The sequence below is a fragment of the Sapajus apella genome, unplaced genomic scaffold, assembly GCF_009761245.1.
Source record: "Sapajus apella isolate SASKATOON/1434 unplaced genomic scaffold, GSC_monkey_1.0 scaffold38, whole genome shotgun sequence".
Lineage (NCBI taxonomy): Eukaryota > Metazoa > Chordata > Mammalia > Primates > Cebidae > Sapajus > Sapajus apella.
The window spans coordinates 7,061,282-7,082,419 of NW_022436978.1; the positions used below are offsets into that span (position 1 = coordinate 7,061,282).

Below are 21,138 nucleotides of genomic sequence, written 5' to 3' on the forward strand. Positions count from 1 at the left end.
GCTCCTGAGACTTGACTCCCTGCAGCGCCCGCGCTTCCTCCTCCAGCCCACACGACCTCTGAACAGACCCTAGACGTTGAGCATCTTGAGGGCTGAGACCGGGTCTCACTCATCTCTGTAGCTCCCAGGGCCCAGAATTGCAGCCGTTCATTTATTTATTCATCCAAAATAAATATTTACTGAGCACTAATTAAGTTCCAGGATTTTCGCTATAGGTTCATTAAATATTTGACAAATGAAATAGGGGAGGGAGGGAGAAAAGGGGAAAATGGTGCAGGGGGCAGCTGGATGTATCGTGGGGCCTTAGGGCCATGTGGGAGGTGGGCAGTGCGGTGGAGCAGGAGGAGAGCCTGGGTGGGACTCACTCACTGGCACTGGCATTAGCTTGCTGCGTGTCATTGCCTCTCTGGGCCTTAGTTTTTACAGACCTTTCCATTGCTCCTCAGGCGATTTTTTGGCCCGTGATTCTGAAAGCTCCATCGACTGAGCAAACCATGTGGCCTTTCACTTGTGTTGCCTTTCTGAGGTTCAGACGAGTCCTGCTGAGAAGGAATTTCTTCCTGAAGGATGAATAACTTTGAAAGATTAATTAGTGCATGAATTTTGCCTTTTATTATCTTTTTATTTTTTATTTTTTGAGGCAGGGTCTTACTCCTGTCACCCAGGCTGGAGTACAGTGGTGCGATCTCGGCCCACTGCAGCCTCAGTTTCCCAGCTCAGGTGATCTTTCCACCTTAGCCTCCCAAGTAGCTGGGACTATATAGGTGCACGCCACCATGCCCACCTAATTTTTGTCTTTTTTGTAGAGATAGGGTTTTATCATGTTGCCTAGGCTAGTTTTGAGCTCCTGGACTCAAGTGATCCACCTGCCTTGGCCTCCTGAAGTGCCGGGATTACAGGTATGAGCCACCACACCTGGCCAAAGTTTACTTATTAACTGCGTGGATCAGAGCCCTTATTGTATGCAAGACACTAATACATAAAAAGTTGATTGACTGATTGGTGGGAGTAGTAGAAAGGGATTGGAACTCAAAATGTAGAATTCTGGGTGCTAGTCCTTAGCAATGATTTGTGGTGTGACTCTGAGCAAGTTACTTTTTTCTCTGGGCCTTAGAAATGGTGATAATTAAATCAGCTCAGGAAAGGGGCTGGAAAGGGGCAAAGGCTGTTGGTGTCTTTAAAAAGTTTCTTGGATGTTTCAGATGTGCAGCCAGGATTAAGAACCACTCATTTACATGTTTTTCTTCCCATTTAACTGTTGAGACTAAAAACTGGATGTTCAAGGCTCCAAGGTTCCCAGCACAAATGTCTGAACTATAGGAAATATGAGAAATGGCTTTGTTATTATTAATAAAATAATCTTGGAGGAAGATAAAAAGCAAACAGGAGATGATACAGTTTGCTTATTTGTCGTCTCCAAATCTCATGTTGAAATTCGGTCCCCATTGTTGAAGGTAGGGCCTAGCGGGTGGTGTGATGTGGGTGGGTCTCTCATGAAAGGCTTGGTGCCATCCTCCTGGTAATGTGTGGGTTCTTGCTCTATTTCTTTCCAACAGAAGTGACTGTTAGGAAGTACCTGGCATCCGCCTCCTCTGTCTTTTTCCCACCTCTTGCCATGTGGAGCCTACACTCCTTTGCCTTCCCCCATGAGAGGAAGCAGCCTGAGGCCTCACCAGATGCAGATGCTAGTGCTGCGCTTCGTACGGCCTGCAGAACCATGAGCCGATAAGCCTCTTTTGGTCATAATTACCCAGCCTTGGGTATTCCTTTATAGAACACAAAGGGACTAATACAGGAGGTTTTGGGGAAGAAAGAGGAGGAAGAGAAGAATCAGCAACTCACAGAGAATAGTCCAGCATTGCAGGAATCAGTATTATTGTCCTCATCTAATCTCTCTGGACTTTAGTTTCCCGACTGTTTAAAAAAAAAAGGAAAGGAGCTAGCACTCTGGGAGGCTGAGGTGGGTGGATCACAAGGTCAGGAGTTCGAGACCAGCCTGGTCAACATAGTGAAATTCTGTCTCTACTAAAAATACTAAAAAATTAGTCCAGCGTGGTGGCGGGTGCCTGTAGTCCCTGCCACTCGGGTAGCTGAGGCAGGAGAATTGCTTGAACCCAGTAGTGGAGGTTGCAGTGAGCCAAGATCATGCCATTGCACTCTCCAGCCCGAGCAAGACTCCATCTCAAAAAAAAAAAAGGAGAATATCTAATTTTTAGAAAACTGACTCCATAAATAAATAAATAACCTTGATTTGTAGCATCTGCACATTTCCCCGGTGTAAATGCTCCCACCGTGGTTGACTTTCACTTATGAATGGTTTAACAATGCTCCACAAAGTCCTGGATCCTTAGTGATTGCTGTCCTAACCCTGCGCTGGCTAGCTCCAGCAGGGCACAATAGGGGTAAGTGAGTTAAACACACATAAAGTGCTTGGGACAGTGCCTGCCTTACGGAAAGCACTCAATAAATATGAGTTAGTACCATTATCATTATGGATATTAATGTTATTTTCATTATGGTTATTAATCATGTTATTAATGGTTATTAGTAATGTTATTTTCTTTAATCTTATTTTGATAATAGAACTCTTTGGCTCTACCAGGACCCAGAGAAGCTGAAAGATAGAATTTGTTTTCAGGGTTTCAAGTAGAAGCCTGGTAGCTCCTGATACCTGTGCAGCCTTCTTATGCAATCTGCTTTATAACCAGGGTCATTTAACAGCAAGAGATTACATTTTATGATAGCTTATGAAGCATTTCCATGCCTTTTCCCCCTGTTTTGATACCTACAGCAATTCAATGAGCTAGGCAGGACTCCCCATTTTGCAGACAAAAATGAAGGTTCAGAGAGATTGTAAGTTATCAGGGTCATAGGGCTCTTGCCAGTGGTGGAGTTGGGTCTCAAAAAAGTCCAGCGCTCTTCCATCTATTGTAGCTCCAACTTAATTTCCAAGAGGCATTTATATGGGACACACAATTTCCCTGACCAGGGACCCCACCAGACACAGAGAGAGAGGGAGAGAAGAAATGAGGCAGGTGGATGACCTCATCTTCTCTAAGCAAAAACCCAGAACACTCACTGCATGCAAAATCTTAAAATAAATATAGTTAATTTGGCCAAAATACCTTCAGTGGACATTTTCAGGGAACAGATCTCCAGAGGGAAAACTTACTAATTCATGATAAGGATAAAGTGAACCATCTCTTGCTTTTAATGTGAGCTTGAGTTTCTATGATAATTGGGTTTGGCAGTGAGGGTATTAAGCTGTGTAATGCAAGAAGTCTTGTTATTTGTAAAACAGCAAGTGCGGTTTAATGGAATGTGTATGTGTAAGTGCATATTAAGGATGGGCTGGGGAAGACTCCAGCGACACTATGGAGACGGGTATCTGCTACGTTGGGCAGCTACCCGGGCTCCCCAAATGTAGTTCTTGGGATGAAAGCCTCTGCTTACTGAAGAGGCAATGGCTGCACCTCTAAGGTATGGAACATACTCCGTTCTGTGTTCTGCAGATGAGCAAGAAGTGTTGTTTGGAGCAAAAGCATGCATGTTAACGCTTATGTTTTCAATACACGATTGATGCTGCGATGTGTCACGTGCCTGGAGTGGGCTCACTAAGATGGGAGGGGGGTTGATTCTCCTGCCTTTCCTCCCCAGTCCTCTGTCACTTAGGTTGGGTGCTTGGGAGGGGACGCAGTAGGGACAGAGGGCTTTTGGTGGCTGCAAACAGCCATGTGGTGCAAAGGGCCCACAAGGAGAATGGGGACAGGACCTCAACCACTTGAGGGGTTGCCCCAGATTTTTATGTTTCAAGGGAAAACCCCAACAATGCATCAACATTCATGAACGCGTGTTAAGCTATACTGGGAGAGAGCTGTCTACATTAGAGATCAATTTTGGGGGGTTGGGTTTGTTTTTCACTTTTAGAGTTAAAAAAATTATTAAACCAGTAATCACAAATGACTTGCTTCTAGACCTTTGCTATTTTGACTAGCTGGCTTAGAAAAGGCCATTTCAGTGCTCAGGGAGAAGGTGAGTTCCAGGAAGCCTTTGTGTCCCAGGCAGCTTTGGAAGGAGCTTGGATGACCCTGTGTCAGACTTCCAGGGCTTTGGGTTCCAAATGCTTTCCAGGCTGAACATCTCCAGGTGATGCTTTTCAAGCAAGAGGGCTTTGAGATGCTGCCCCAAGGCCTTCATGTCAACATGGTCCATTTTGGCAAGTGTCTCTGGGGCTCTGGGGGTCGGCGCTGTAGGCAAGGAGGCCAGCATCTGTTGAGCACTTTCTTTTTTTTATTTATTTTTTTTTTTTTTTATTGGGACGGAGTTTCGCTCTTGTTACGCAGGCTGGAGTGCAATGGCGCGATCTTGGCTCACCGCAACCTCCGCCTCCTGGGTTCAGGCAATTCTCCTGCCTCAGCCTCCCGAGTAGCTGGGATTACAGGCACGCGTCACCACGCCCAGCTAATTTTTTGTATTTTTTTAGTAGAGACGGGGTTTCACCGTGTTGACCAGGGTGGTCTCGATCTCTTGACCTCGTGATCCACCCGCCTCGGCCTCCCAAAGTGCTGGGATTACAGGCTTGAGCCACCGCGCCCGGCTGTTGAGCACTTTCTAAGCGCCAGACCTGTGCTCCTCGCTATCTCTGCATGACCACACACAATCTCACAACCTCCACGGTGAGGTAGCTGCCATTATCCACATCTTACAGGAGAAGCAAGATGCCCAGGTGGCCAGCCCAGGAGGCAGCAGCAGATGAGAGGATTAGAACTTAACTTGGCTCACCCGAGTCCTCTGGTGTCCGCGGGCCAGGCGCGGATGGCTCGGCTTAGACCAGGACAGAACTGGTGCCTTTCTTGCTCCACAAGGAATAATTCAGTCCATGGCCTGTCACGTTATGATGCAGAATGAGGAGAACTAAAATTAAATACTCACTGTTTGCCAAGCTCTACGTCAGGCCCCTGGGAGAGGCAGCACAGGGTAACAGAAGGAGCCCCAGCTTTGGAAAGAGAAGGCCCTGAATTCACGTCTTACTTGCTATTCATAGTTGTGCAGTTTGGGGCAACTTAACCTTTCTGAATCTTAGTTCTTTCAGCCATAAAATGAGTACAATAATAGTACAAACTTTTCTTCAGAAAGCTGTTGTGAGGTTTAAATGAGGTCATGTGAGAGCCCCATACGTCTTCAGTACATGTTAACGTCATCATGCATTGCCCATGACCCTATCTATGTTACATGCTCCTAACACATTTTTTTTTTTTTTTTTTTGAGATGGGGTCTTGCTCTGTTGCCGAGGCAGGAGTGCAATGGCATGATCTCGGCTCACTGCAATCTCCACCTCCAGGGTTCAAGCAATTCTCCTGCCTCAGCCTCCCGAGTAGCTGAGACTACAGGCACACGCCACCACGCCCTGCTAATTTTTGCATTTTTAGTAGAGATGGGGTTTCACCATGTTGGCCAGGATGGTCTTGATCTCTTGACCTTGTGATCTGCCCACCTCGGCCTCCCAAAGTGCTGGGATTACAGGCGTGAGCCACCGCGCCCGGCCTGTTTTATTTATTTCCTTGTCCTATATCATTTCACACATACTACATATTATATTAGTATTATTTAGCACCTACAATACAACGTACTACGGAAGATACACACGTGAAAGGCAGCACCTGCCCCCACAGAGTACACAATCTAGGAAACAGCCAGACCACAAGGCAAAGAGTGTGACATGCCTGAAAAGTGCTGCCTCCAAGGAAATGTGTCATCCGGGGAAAGGAGAGACGTCTTCTGGCCTGGGCGCCACAGAGGAAGAGAAATGTGGGCAACCAGTTAACCTTTTAGGAACTGGGAGAAGTTTGCTAACCTTTGGACTAGGTTTTGAAGAGTGGGTGTGGTTTGGTGGCAATCCAGGAAGAGGAAGGGCAATTAGGGGTTCGGAGGGAAATATGCAGGACCTGACAGTGTCTGGCCGGAGCGAACAAACCATGTAAGAGAAAAATGAGATAATTTAGCTGGGTGCCAGCGTGTGAAAAGCCTTCAACATCAGGTGTGTTTGACTTCAGTGGGGAATCACTGAGCCAGGAATTTCAGCAGAGAAGTGACATAAACCCCATCCTGAGGGGTTCTGTCAACCAGAAAAAAGAGACCAGAGGGAGGCATGCTACAGCCAAGGTCACCGGCCAGGTGACAGCGAAAAGGGCAAGAACTAGAGAGGCGTCCAGGACAAATAGCTCATGGGACGATCCCTCTGAGTTCCCATCCACGTTCCCCGACAGGGCATCTTGCTTATCCTCTCTGGGCCTCATGTGCCACAGCTGGGAAGTAAAAAGCTTGGGCTAGAAGGTGATTTCTCAAAGTCCTCCCAGCCTGGCCTCCTTTGACATTTTTGTCACTGCTCTTCAAGCTGGCCGAACAGGAGAAGACTATTAGTCGTCCACCCACTGTGCCAGGCCAGCCCCTGCCCCCAACAGGCCCTGTCCCATTCTCAATAGCTGACGGTTTTACTTTCGTAGAGCCTTGCAAAGAAACCCAACTAATTAAATCAGTTGTGTTTGCTTTGACTTCGCAAATCTCCCTGAAACAAATGTTGCCAAGACAAACACATCAATAAACACGGCCAAATAATAAAGTCCAAGAACATATAAGAATCTTCTTTTATTACAAAGGTGACATTGCAAATCAGTGAAGAAAAGATAAATTCAACCAGCAGGCCTGGGGCAAATGGCTGTTTAGGAAAAAATAATGTTTCATCTCTATCTCACTCTGTGGACCAATAGTAATTCCAGGTGGTTTCAGAAGAGAAATATAAACATTTACTAGAAGAAACATAGAGACAGTTAATGTAATCTTGAGGCAGGGGAAGTCTTTCTTAGCATGATACAAAAGCAGTTACAATAAAGGCAAAGATTAATAGATTTGACCATATTAAGTTTTTTTTTTGTTTTTTTTTTGAGACAGAATCTCACTCTGTCTCAAAGGACGGAGTGCAGTGACACAATCTCAGCTCACTGCAACCTCTGCGTCCTGCATTCAAGTGATCCTCCTGCCTCAAACCCTCAAGTAGCTGGGATTATAAGTGTGCACCACCGCACCTGGTTAACTTTTGTATTTTTAGTAGAGATGGGGTTTCACCATGTTGGCCAGGCTGGTCTCGAACTCCTGAGCTCAAGTGATCCACCCACCTTGACATCCCAAAGCACTGGGATTACAGACACGAGCCACCGCTCCCAGCCAGATCTGACCATATAAATATTTAAAAGTGGGCATACCAAAGACAATAAAACGATTTCCCAGTGTTGTAGCAAACATCTTTTTAGGTGTTTCTGAGATGGGTAGGAAAGCCATTTCGAATTATCTCGACATAAAACTGGTGAACCTCTGAATGAGAGAAAGGAAGAGAGCTAGCCTTAGGGGGAATTTCAGGGGGAAGAAAGTCCTCACCACAGGCTGGAATGGGGCCCTCAGAGAGGGAACACTGAGCAGTGCCCGGAGGACACTGAGCTCCAGCTCCCCACAGTGCTTCCATTTCCCCTCTGCCTTCCCAGTCCCACCCTCCACCCAGGCCTGTAAGTGAAGGAAGTAAACACAGACCCGGCAGGGTCTTTCTGCAGCTCAGAGCTGATGGGCTGACTGTCTGCTGGGAAGGAGTCCAGGCACCTCCCTCCAGGCCAGTGGCTCGGGGGATGTCCTTGAGCCCCTCCCCAGAGCTCCAGGAGCTAGTCTTTCCTGTTCTGTCTCCATCGTCTGGGTAGCACAAGGGAAGGATTTGGTTTCATGCTGCCTTCCACAGCCAGTGGCTGCATGCCAGGCCTCAGTGCCCACAAGAAATACGATTCCACCTGCTCCAGGGGACAGGCAGGCCACGTGACTGTCAGACTTCACTGAGAAGTGGGTGGAAGTCCCCAGGGACAGAGTGCTGCTCACGTGAGCCAGCAGATTCTTACCTTGCTGGGCTTCCCTACGGGACAGAGAAGGAGCCCCAGCATGCCCAGCGGATGGGGAGCTCCCTCTATGGTCCCCTCTGCAGCCACAGGCTTCCCTGAGCAGTGGTCTGGAGCTGAACTGCCAGGTCACCACACTGTCCTCATCCCTGCTCCACTGCAGCAGCAAATTCACATGTGGCAGTGAAAGGTCCCAGCCTCAGAAGGGGGATCGTAGGAATAAAGGCTACCGTGGCTTCTGGGAAGGAAATTCAAGTTGTAGCCACAGGTGGAATTCACACATACCTGGGTTAACCTGGCAAACTAGAGAGTGATGGTCCAAGGAAGGCCTCGGGCAGGGGGCGCAGAGAAGCCTCTCAGGGAGCACTCGTTCTAAGGAAAGAAGGGGCCGCAGGACATGAGTGCGGGGAAACCTTTGCGAAGGAGGCGAGTCCTCCTGAGCAGCAGCTGAGACTGGTCGGACCCCGCACAGCCCAGGTTCACTTCATGCCTGAGCTCTATAGAGGATGAAGGCTTGAAGTAAGAATATGCGTGTCTTGGGCCATGCGCAGAGTGCGTCAGTAAGGGCTCTTCACTGCAGGCAACAAAAGCCGATTCTGGCTGATAGGAGCTAAGAAGGAATGCTGTGAAAGGGTATCACGTAGCTCACAAGGCGGCCGGCCAGCAGGACTGGAAAACTAAAAGAAGCGAAAGGTTACTATGCAGCCGGAACCACAGCCACCGAGCCAGCCCAGAGACAAGGCTGTGCCTTCTCCACTGGCAAACTCCAGACAGCTCAGCAGGCACCGCTGATATTGCCCATCTTGGATGCTGGATGTCGCTGCTGCCATCGTTGCTGCCGCCACCACCACTGCCATCACCACTGTCACCACCACCATCACCACTGTCACCACTAACACCACTGGCTCCTGATTCAGTCAGAGGTGGGTAAGGGTGACTGGCCCACATGTTGGCCTCAAGGAACATGGGGTAAGTGATTTGTCCGTCCCGTTCAGCTTCTAGATTTGTACATTAGGAAATTCTCCCAACACAGGAGACTGGGGAGGAAAGGGTCAGTCAGACACTGACAGCCAAGAAGAAGGAGGAAGGCTCGGCACCGTGGCTCACGCCCGTAATCCCAGCACTTTGGGAGGCCAAGGCGGGCAGATCACAAAGTCAAGAGATCAAGACCATCCTGTCCTGGCCAACATGGTGAGACCCTGTCTCTACTAAAAATAAAAAAACATAGCTGAGCATGGTGGCTCGTGCCTATAGTTCCAGCTACTTGGGAGGCTAAGGCAGGAGAATCGCTCGAACCTGGGAGGCGGAGGTTGTAATGAGCTGAGATCGCACCACTGCACTCCAGCCTGGTGACAGAGCCAGACTCTGTCTCAAAAAAAAAAAAAAAAAAAAAAGCAGAAGAAAGAGTAAGAGAAGGAGAAGTGAGAAACAAACACTACAGTTTGAAACAGATCTTGAACTAGTCGCTTCTGCTCTCTGGGCTTCAATCGCCCCTCCCATCAGGACAGTCCAAATTGCCTAGAGGCCATGGGAGGAAATGGGTGTGAGAGTCCTGTCACTGCAGCGTGGGCAAGTGGAATCGTCATCCTTCATGGTCAGCACCATCATCAGCTTAAGGATTGTCCTCTAACCCGGGGTTTCTCAACCTCAGCAAATAACATCTGGGGCCAGGTTGTCCAAGCTGTCCTGTGCTTTGTAGGATGCTTAGCAGCATCCTTGGCCTCTACTCACTCGATGCCACCAGCGCCTCCTCTCCAATTGCGCCAATTAACAGCGTCTCTAGACATTGCCCAATACCCCTGGAGCACAGCTGCCTCTAGTTGAGAACCATTGCTCTAATACCATCCCCATATTTTCTCTATTCTTTGACTGTCATATTGTCCCAGAGATGAAGGACTCTCACAGGCGCAGGTCCATAGCTGCCTCAGTCCTCCTGTGGCCACCGTGGAATAAAGGCCTAGGCTTTCCCTTCGGAGAGGCTGGGCTCCTGCCAGGACAGCAGCATGCAGAGCCCTAGGGCGCCCTTTTGATCCTGCTCTTGGAGGAAAAGGGCAGTCTTACGTCACCGAATATTTATTACTCATTGCCCTACGCAACCTGCCTTTGCTCACTTAGTATGCTCTCCTTCACTGCGAGCTCTCTCCACTTGCCCAAATCTGACCGCTTCCCTCTTTCTCTGAGCTAGGCAGCATCTCTCCCATTCATGATGCTCAGTGCCCCGGCCAGACGTGGTGACGCATACCGGTAATCCCAAAACTTTGGGAGGCCAAGGCGAGTGGATCACTTGAGGCCAGGAGTTCAAGACCAGCCTGGCCAACATGGCAAAACTCCACCTCTACTAAAAATACAAAGAATAGCCGAGTATGGTGGCGTACATCTGTCATTCCAGCTACTCAAGGGGCTGAAGCAGGAGAACCACTTGAATCCAGGAGGCAGAAGTTGCAGTGAGCTGAGATTGTGCCACTGCACCCCAGCCTGGGTGACAGAGGGAGATTCTGACTCAAAAAAAAAAAAAAAAAAAAAAGATGCTTAGTGTCCTAATCTGATGTGATGCCACACCGTACTCTGTGCTCGACCCCTGCAGTGGGGTGGGGAGAGGGCGAGCCACATACCTACACTGAAAGGCATCGTAAGACATTGCCTGTGAGGATCCTTGTTGAGAGACGTTGGGGGACACGGCTCATTTCATCACGCAGCACTCTCTCAATGAGGGCCCTCAAGAGAGGTGCCTGAAGTGCTCCTGAGCAACTGGTCAATTTCTGTTTTATGGACACCAGGAACTGGGCCTTTTCCCAGGCTTCCCTTTCCTGGAAGCTGTTAGAAAGCTGGGAGTCAAAGTTGGGGTTCACCCTCATCACATGTATATTTACAGTTCTCGTAGTTTAGTCTCATTCCTGGCCCCATTTTTATGCCCTTAAGTTTTCCTTTTATTTCTTATTTTAAATTATGTTCCCTTGTTAGGTTTTATGTATGAGTACTTTCTGGCACAAAGCACCGTATAAATAAGAAGCTAGGTGTGGATAAAGCAGCTCCGTCTCTCTCACAGGAGAGGTATGTATTTTTATGTCTTGTCTTCCTCTAAATTAAAGTGAGCTTACTGAAAGTGGTGGTGTCGCATTCATTTCCCGCCCATCGTCCCCACTCCTTCGCTCCCTCCCCTGGAATTCAGCCCAATGCCCATCACTTATGGACACTTAGTATTTGTTGCTCTGTTGATGACTGATTCTCTTAGACACAACAATTATTCCTTCCCTCCCTCCCTCCCTTCCTATCTTCTTTTCTCTCCTCCTCCTTCTTTTTCTTCTCTATCTCTTCCTGAAAAATAAAGACAAAAAAGAGGAAACAGACTTAGGAAAGAACTCCCAATTAGGCCCTTCCCTATATTCACATCTTAGGAGCTGACCTACAACAGGCTATCAGGTTCATGCTGACGAGTGGCTTCAGCCGGAAGAAGGAAGCACGGACTCCTGGGTAGAGACCCAAGGCCTTCTTGGTGGCACTGGTCATGTCTGGGGAAGTAACATTCCAGCCTTGTCAGTGAATTATCTTTCCTTTAAAATCACCCTGCCTTTTCATCTGGATCCAGCATTCCTCAGACTTTGCCTTCCCTGGTGAGACCTGTGCTACGTGGGGAAAGTAAAATGCTACCCTCAGAGAATATTGTTGAATCAGTGAATCCTATGGAGGCAGGAAAATAGGATCTGCAGGCAGGAAACATAGGTACCCTCTCCATAGGGCATACACCAAGTAAATGACTTCATTTACATAGGGCATACCCCAAGTAGAGGGTATTCAAACTCACAAGAACTCTGTCACACGGCCTTTGAGCCCCTGCGCTCAGGCCTGCTCCCACACTGTGGGGTGTGCTTGCATTTTCAACAATATCCTTCATTCTTCCCTTTCTTACTTTTTGTCCAATTCTTTGTTCAAGACGCCAAGAACCTGGACACGCTCCACAGTTAACGCTATTTGAACCTCCCAACACTGCCATGAGTTAGACGGAGCAGCGATGATGATCACTATCACCCGGACAGAAGAGGAAGGTGAGACTAAGACACATGACTCACGGTATAGTCAGGAGCGGCTGTAGAAAGCTCAAAAAATCTGCTGGGGTGCAGAATGGGTCTCCAGTAAAGATGCATCACCCTAAAACAGAGCCTGGGCCTCAGGGCCTGCAGATGTACCAGAAACCTCATCGTTGCTGTGACATATCATTTGTTGGTTTGTTTGTTCTTGCGTTTATGGGTAACACCTATTTACTGAACATAGCATGGTGCTAAGCACAGTGAAGGACATAAAGACAAATGCTACCACTCTTGAGCAGCTCAAAGTCTAGCCAGGAAAACAGACCTGTGGACAAAAGACCAGAAGCAAATGATCAGCGCTCTCATGGTGCCTTTCCTCACCAGCACTGCCACGTGTGCAACTCCACTGTGGCAATTTTCCGATGGATTGTAATTGTTTTGTGCCTCTTTCCCCACCAGAGTATAATCTCCTTGAGGGAAAGGATGATTTTTATTTTAACCTTTTTTTTCCCCATAGCATTTCGCCCAGTCACTGGTACCCAGCTTCTACTCAGACAACACTTACTGAAGGAATGGTGATAGAGGGCTCTGGGGACTTAAAGAGTGGGACATTTCTGCAGGAGCCATGAAGCAGATCACAAAAGAGGAGATTTTGCTTGAAGTCTGAAAGCTGAGGAAGAGTTTGCTGGGAGACAGGGGCAAGGGTTCCAGGTCAGGGGAACCCCACACACATGACTAGCCTTGGGTAAACGCTTCCTGCAGGCCAGCCTGTGGCCTGCAGTGTGAAGGGCTTTACAAGGACTTTCTCTGAACCCCACCAATCCCCTGAGGTTGCTGGTAAGATCAATACCATCTTATACCTGAGGAACAAAAGGAACAGAAAGATTGAGTACCTTGCCCAAGGCCACACAGCTACCATCGTGTGGAAGTGGGACTGGAATCCATTCTATATATCCTTATATAGATATCGATATATATATATAGTTATATAGTCATATAACTATAGCTCAGGCAGGAGTGGGAGAGGCAATGACCTCTTCCTTCCCCCTTCTCCTTGGAAGTCTTGAAAGATTTTAGCTCTATCTGTCACTGAGACCCCAGGGTGTCTGTGGTGAACAGGATCTCAGCCATGTGCAACACCCCTGGGAGCATGCAACCGTGTGGTCCTAAACGTTTCACATGCATGTGGCCCCCTCCTTTGCCATGCCTTGAACAGCCACCCCACAGCCTCCCCAGGTTCTCCTAGGCTCTGGCAGGGCAGCTGAGGTGAATGGCGGCTGTTCAGGGTTATGCTCCTCTCCTTCTTAAACCAGAGAGACCCTGCCTTTGCTCCCCAGGCATCTGCACTCTGCAGAGAAGAGACCTTGAGATAGGAAAAACCTGGGCAGCATGAGAGCAGCCAAAAATGCCAGCCGCTCCCTCCCGTACCGGACTCTGTTTTCCAGAGTGCTCCTGGTACTTAGTAGTAGAAGAGGATGCAGACCAAGAGCTGCAGAGGAGGAACTGGGTACCCAGGGCTTCTGACCCAAGTGCCCATGGTGTGTCCACCAGGGTAGTGGATTCAGTTACCAGTTGTCTTCACGCTGGACCTCACCCTCAATGTGCACTCTCACAGTGTCACAGGAAAACTAGACATTGTACATGTTCCTTTTAGTGACCATCATTCAATATGCTTGATTGTTGGACCACCCTATGCACCAGCCATGTTAGAGCTGATTTTATAGTGTGCTTATCTAAGAGAAGTTCCCTGGATGGACCAGGCCCTCAGCTGGGCCGTACTCTGGGGACTTAGAGCCCAAGGAAGGATTCTATTTGAGAGGGTCACCCATGTGAAGCAGAGAACATTGTCTGCCTGATCTCCATCTTATAGGAAAAGGTGTTTTAGCAGATATTAGAGAATTCTGTCACAGTAGTCTCTAGTATTTATTGTCCATCAGCTGCCAGATATCTAGAATATATCTAATCCTTATAATAATCTTGAATTGGAGATCACCGTCCAATTTTACAAATAAACAATCTCCAAAATGTTAAGCAGATTTCCCAAGGCCAATTTGGAAATGCCACAGCTAGCATTCAAACCCAGGACTTCCTGGTTCCAAATCCCACGCACTTTCTACTACACACGTGCATCTCAGCCCAGGCTACGTTCATGATACTTTCCATCACCGTCACCATCACCATCATCATTATCTCCAGGGTGTACACCAGGGCATCAGTGGGTGCTAGAAGCCACAGAAATAAATATGGACCATCTTGTTGAGGTGCAATTTGTTTGGTTTTTCATAGACGTTAGCTTTACATTAAAATCAACATTGATATATGAAGGAAGTGAGAACAAGTTAAGCATAATTGTTTAGGATGAGAACAGAGCTCAAATCTATGGGCTCTTTCAGGCTCTGCCCAGGTTTGGGGTCTTTGTTCCTGCCATTGAAACACTCGTGTTGAAAACGTTGAGAGGCTCCAGGCTCACCTGGGGAAACAGTGAGAAGGCCCTGGTGGGGAAGGCTGCAGATTGCCCTGGACTCCTCCTTCCTGGCTGGGGATTGTCTCCAGATTAGCAGAGGCCGGAGTGTATCTGAGACAGGCTGCTTGAGTGCACGTAGGCTAGCTAGGGTCAGAGAAATGGACTGTAGGATCTTTCAAATTTCTTCTTATTCTGCTTTCAGGTAATTCGGTTATGTAAAGTTTTTATCTTCCTGAAAATTTTAGGAAGATTAAATTTCTTAGGAAATTTTAAATCAACTCATGGTTTTAGGGAGTCAGAGAACTGAGCCTTCTTTCTCATGGCCTCAGTTTACCTCTCCCAAAAGCTGTAGTAAATTGGTTTTGAGTGGTGGGTGGGGAACGGGAGTTAGCATTCTCCTCTCTTTCAGTAGTTCTCAAGCTTGCTGCACCAGGAATCACCTGGGAGGTTTTTTTGTTGTAAGTTTTTGTTTTGTTTTGTTTTGAGATGGAGTCTCACTCTGTCACCCAGGCTGGAGTGCAGTGGTGGGATCTCAGCTCACTGCAACCTCTGCCTCCCGGGTTCAAGCGATTCTCCTGCCTCAGCCTCCTGAATAGCTGAAATTACAGGCACATGCCACCATCCCCGTCCCCACCCCCCCGGCTAATTTTTGTATTTTTAGTAGAGACGGGGCTTTGCCATGTTGGCCAGGCTGGTCTCGAACTCCTGACCTCAGGTGATCCCCCGCCTTGGCCTCCCAAAGTGCTGGGATTACAGACAGGAACCACTGTGCCCCACCCACCTGGGAGTTTTAACAAACACTGAGCCACAGAGGCGCTCTCGGAAGTGCTTCACTGGGGGTGTGGCCTGCCCTCTGAGGGTGTTAAATGCCCCCCAGGTGGCCCAGATACAGCAGACTTGAGAACCACTGAGTGTAGTTTTAGGCCAGCGACCAGGATCCCTGGCTCTTTGAAGGACCAATTTCAAGTAGATCTGAGCTGCAAAATTGCCATCACCTTACCGCTGCAGATTAACAAAATTCAGAGAAAATTCTTCCTGCTAAAAGCCTGAGGTGAAAAGGTTCGGCTTTTGATGGATGCACTTAAAAGAAAAAGCTTTGATTTGCTTGAAGTCATCCTTAGAGGTGGGATTTTTTCCTTGCATCTGTGAGAGAGTTCTCAAACCCTGTGAAATGAATTAGATTCTAGCAGCAAAGACTGATGAAATGCAGATACTGGGAAAGAGCCCTTTCAATGAAAAACCAGAAGGCCCATGGCTGGCTTCCTTCTTGAGTAGTTAGGGTTTTCACAGATATTTCTGCAGTCAGACTGAATCCATTCATCCTCCCCATTCCCACTGTCATAATCCAGGTCTGACATCTTCCCGCTGCAGCGTAACAGACTCCCATCTCCCTGCCACCAGCGTTTCCCTTCCTCAGCCACTCCTTCTATCTTGCCGGAGATCTCTCTCGAATGCGCATTTGATCGTGTCACTCTCCTGCTTAAGAATCCTGTAGCGTCTGCTTCCCTGTTGCATTTGAAGTAAAACTTGAACTTCTTTGTACAACTCATGAAGTCATTCATGGTCTAGCACGTGGCTGCCTCTCTGGCTTTTCTCCCTAATCCCGCACGTTCCATGCCAAAGCCAAATGGAATGACTCATGGTTTTCCAAACATGCTGTGCCCTGTCATGTCGCTGAGGCATTATCTAGAGGGTTCTAGAGGGTTCTGTATATCTGGAACATTCTTCCCACCACCTTCTCTCGGCTAAGTCCCACTGGTTTTTAAAGAAGCTTCCTTGAAACCCCGGTCCAAGTTAGGCATACTCTTCCTTCCCCCCACAGCACCTCAGGCGTTGACCTCTGTCACTACGCTTACCACACTGTGTTATGGTCATCTCTTTGTCTACCCTAGACTGAGATGTCTTCGACACCACCCTGCACCTAGCCCATGGCTTGACACGTTATTGGTGCTTACTATGGTTTACGATAAAAAGGAGTCAAAATAATTCTCGAAATATGTTCATTTCTGCCCTACTGACTTCTAGCAAAATGGGCAACTGAAGTAGGTAGTTTGCATAGACAACAAGAAAAGAAGTCTTTGTCTTAGTGGCACCTAATTTCCCCTATGTTAATAAAATCTCATGGAAAAATATCAAGTGCTCGCTGAATGACCAGCATAACAATAAAGACGTGCAAAAAATAAACATGGTCAGAGGAAATGTTCTTTCTCCCTCTTTGCTTCTACTGCAGTAGTGTTCCTTGGCGGAATCCCTTCAGTCCCCATGAACTGCTGTCACCTGTCTGTGGTTTTTCCTCCTGACACTCAAAGCAGCTGGAGGGCGTGATTATTCATGATGGTCCTTCCATGGCCCACCTTGCCTGGGACACATGCTCAGGAAATGTTATCCAATTCCGAATTATGATGAACTAAGATCTGGGGACACATTCTGAAATATTTTCTTTGGAACCCCAAATTAAAACATTTACTTCTGATGAAGTTGCCTCAAATCCTTTCTAGAATAATGCAAGCTATAAAAAAAATGAATTGAAGAGAGTGAAAATAAACGTAGAAATGAATAAATAAGGACATGAAAAATATTTGGTGAAACCCACTATCTCTCATCTGTTTGTTTATTTGATCATTTATTTACCAATCCACCCTTTCATCCAACCAACTATCCTTCATTTAACAAATATGAATGTACCTGGGGCTGGGCTCAGAGTGATACATGAGACAGAAATAGTCCTTGCACTCACGGGCTGAAGTTCTAATGGGAAACAGACATTCAACAAATAATTTCAAGTGTTACCAGGAATGAAAAGGGTGGAATGGAGGTGTGCCCAAGACAGAGGGTGGCACTTGCTCATTCATTCACTCACCACTCACTTGCCCACTCATTCATTCCCCGTTCCTCACACAAAGCCTGGATTAGTAGCAGCGCTCAATGTTTACTGAGGGAATGAACGAGGGCTGCTGCCTGCACGTAGTATTATCAACAAAGGAGGATTTACCTGGAAGTTTGACTTGGGGAGCCTCAAATTGAAACATACATGACTTTTTAAAGCTTCTGGTTTTCTCAAATCTCTGCACTAAGAAGGAACATGGGCACGTATAATGTCAGAATTAAGACCTAATGAGGAGACACTAGAGTATCAGTGTCCTACCACACAGTAGCAGGGTTACGCCAGGGCTTAGCCAAAGGCAGTTTAACTTTCAATGACAAAGAAAGGACATTTCCATCACCTACTCCCCTGAGGAAGAAAAAAGATCAACGATATCACAGTGCCATCATTCCACAATGTTCTGTTTCCTCTGTGACAAGCCCCTGTAGGGTCCAGCAACCCTAGCCAGAGCCAAGGGAGTCCTGAGGGTTACTTGCCTGTTTGATTTCACAAAAGGACTGGCTTTTGCCTTTTCTAGCTAAACATGAGATGAGGAGAGACAGTGACGGCAGGCTCTAGGATGTCCCTGTGCCTTTGGCCGGGGCTCATTCTGCCAGGATGAGTCACCTCGGAACTTGAGTCACCTCAGGAGTGATAAGCTGTCACTCCCCATTCCTGCTTAGGTCTTGTTATAAGTAAAATTTAGATGCCGCAGAAGAAATAGCACTCGAAGATAAGTCCTCTCAGCAGGGCAGTTTACTTCTATAGAAGGGTGCGGTGTACAGATGGAACAATGGCGGTCGCACGCTTGGACAAGGGGGAATGGGGTACTTATGCCTGACGGAGGGTCTTCCCTACTGCTGTGTCGTCCCCTATTGGCTAGAGTTAGACCGCACAAGCTAAACTAATCCCAACTGGCTGTTTTAAAAAGAGCAGGGGTCTGAGCTGGAGTGACAGGGTGGGTGTTTGGGCGGGCAGGTCAGAGCAGGTAGCCAGGGGTGATCAGGTGACAGGGATGGGTCAGGATGGTGGGAGCAGGAGACAACAGATGTGAATTACTGATAAGAACCGGTGGAGAAGTTTGTTTACTGGAATTACAAGGAAGTTAAACTTTAAAATAGAGATTTAAAGAATAAAAGAGCTGAACATACTGATTCTTTGAAGAGAAACGTGGGGTTCACTATAACAGCCTGGTCTGTAAAAGCATCAGCAGGTCCAGACAATTGAGGCTTTGTGAAAAGGTCCTATGTGCTTCTCCTGCTTTCCAGCGTAAGAACTAACAGGGTGTCCACGTGCCGAAGAAAGGAGCCAGGGAAGAGAATGGGAGACCTGCTTCTAGTCCGAGACCTGCTTCTAGTCCAAGACCTGCTACCAATGCTCTGTGTGGCTGTGGACAAGCCACTTATCCCTCTGGGCTCCACTTTCCTCATCTGAAAAATGGTGATAGTCAGTCTAGTTCAGAAGCTCTAACTTTTGGGCCCAAGTCTACCAGAAGTCCTCAAAGATAGCAATGGTTTCTGTGATTTCAAATGGCCTGATGGAAATGTACATTTCACAACGAAGGGGCTGACTGGGCTAAAGAGCCCAATTCCATTGCTTTTGACTAGCATTGTGTAGATTCCATAAACTGGGACTCTCATGTTCATTAGAAACCCCTATCAGCAGTCATATATTTCTTTAATAAATCACAGGAAAATAAATTTTTAACATATTTAGTTTTCTTCATACAAAATTGTTCTAAATGTGGGCCAGCATGAAGGATGGCTTTTGAAAGGTTTTTGGTGGTAAACACAGGGAGGTCCCTTGAAACCCAGTGATCCCTCCAGCTCTAAGATTCTAAGAGTCTAAGACTGGCTAAAGAACCCACCTAGCTACCTTCCCTCTGCTCTGTCACTCTGCAGCAAACAGCAGCCGTCTGCACCTAGGATCAGGCTGTAAGCTCACTTCAGACAAGGGCACTGGCCCCTCCGTGTGTTAAGAAAAGGTCTGAGACGTTGGTGATTTGGGATTATGATCCCTCATGCCCAGCGTATCCTCTCAGTAACCATTATCAACTTACTTTATCATTGCCTCAGTTTCCTTTCTACAAAATAATGTCCTAAGAGAGGCATAAATGGACATTATTTTGAATAGTAACAGTTAAAATAATCTTTTGACTGTTGGATATTCTATGGAGAAAGGTAAGTGTTAGGCAGAATACAGACTCTCAGAACCAGAATTGCAATTCATGGAAGTTTACCCACCATATGTGTAAACACACACACACACACATAAACACACAAAGTCATACTCAAGATAGAGGTGTGACCCACCTAGCCCTGTCTTTGAGTCCTTTCTTTCTGGCTTGAGTAAGAGTAGGTAGGTAGTTGGGGTGTTAAAAGCATTTTCTAGGTTTTAGCACCTGATACCTTGCAAAGACATTGAAGGTCACCAACTGCTCCCTTCTTCCAGGTGAAACCAGACAGAACTTAACCTCAATGTGGGTATCGACGCTGCAATTCCCTGATGCTTAGAGGAGGACATGTAAGAGGGACTGCTAGACCCTGCAGAGGGAGAAGGGTGCTCTGAGACATTCCATTCCAACTCTCTCACAAAGCTAAACATGAATCCCTCAGAGCCAGGGTGAGAACCCAGGGGTGAATGAAGTGGATACAGTTAGGCCATTAAAACCAGGAATTCATCTCTCAGTGTGATATTTACAGGCGTTGCACATAAAGAGTAACTCAGCCACCATTACCATCATTGCCATCATCACCGTTACCCTGAGAGATGAGCATCTGCTCAATGTCCTGTAATGTACAAAAACAGCTTTCACATCCATTATCTTATTTTAGCTTCATAATCACCCTGTAAATTAGGTGCAGCACGGCTTAGTCCCCGCTCCCCTTCCCTTTTGAGGAGAGAAAACGGCAACTCCAGGAGAAGTGACTTGCCCATGCCCATCCAGCAGGCAGTAGCAGACACGAGACTAGCGCCCAGGCCTTCTCACTTCGGCCCAGTGTCTTTCAATGACAGCTCGGAAAGCTGTTGCCTTACCAAGAGTACTGTGGGGAATGGGTGGACTGGGAGGTGCTCTCCGAGGTGGAGACTACCTTAGTCCATGCTGAGGACAGAGGAGCAGAGACTCTTCCCTGATGAAGGCCTGCAAACGTTCTGGTGCCTTTGGGGTTGCTGATGGTCCTCACTGCACCAAAAGAAGCAAGTGATTTTCTGGTTGGCTTATTCTGTTGATTGCAACTGAGCTGCATCTTTAAATTGAGCTTGCCAGAAAAACTGGTACCAATTAAAGATGAACCTTCTGCTCTCCATGGCTGGCTGGAGTTTAGAGGCCTCAGGGAAGGCCATAGAGTCTGTCCCTGTAAGGTGAGCCCTTATCCTCCCATCCCCGAGGCTCCTTCTCTGAAATCTGAGCAGAGAGCCCTCACTACGGACATCTCCTTTTTTCCTTAGCAAAATCTGGTTGTGCATTTCCTCCTCCTACCGATCTCCTTGAAATCAGCCCAGTCTAGTCTCAGAAACGTGTGCCAGAACACCCAGAAGGCCAGCTGCAAACACGGAAGCACCAGCCACGTGGGAACCCAGGTCTTCAGCTGACTTCTCAGGCATGTGCCTTCTGCATCCCCTCCCTGCCACCCCAGCCCTCTTCCAGTCACCCACACTCTGGACCAGCTCCCACTCCACAGATCCCCAGGCCCCCTGCCCTGGCAGGACGTGCTCCCACCTTTCTGATTTGTACGCTTCTCAGTGCTCTACGTCCCACTTGAGGAGACACCTAGTCCTCTGGCTTTTAATCATCATCTGGCTCATACTTCCATGTATCCTTGACTGCAAGTGATCTTTTTCTCTCTCTTTTTT

At 47.5% G+C, this 21,138-nt stretch overlaps 1 long non-coding RNA gene across 1 annotated transcript; it reads right to left on the reverse strand.

The window, feature by feature from the left end:
- Positions 1–272: 272 nt before the first annotated feature.
- Positions 273–20,925, reverse strand: LOC116564826. Its single transcript, XR_004275117.1, has 3 exons — positions 18,327–20,925; positions 15,089–15,092; positions 273–284 (listed from the first exon to the last, which is right to left on the reverse strand). It is a non-coding gene; the product is annotated as an uncharacterized LOC116564826 (long non-coding RNA).
- Positions 20,926–21,138: the final 213 nt, after the last annotated feature.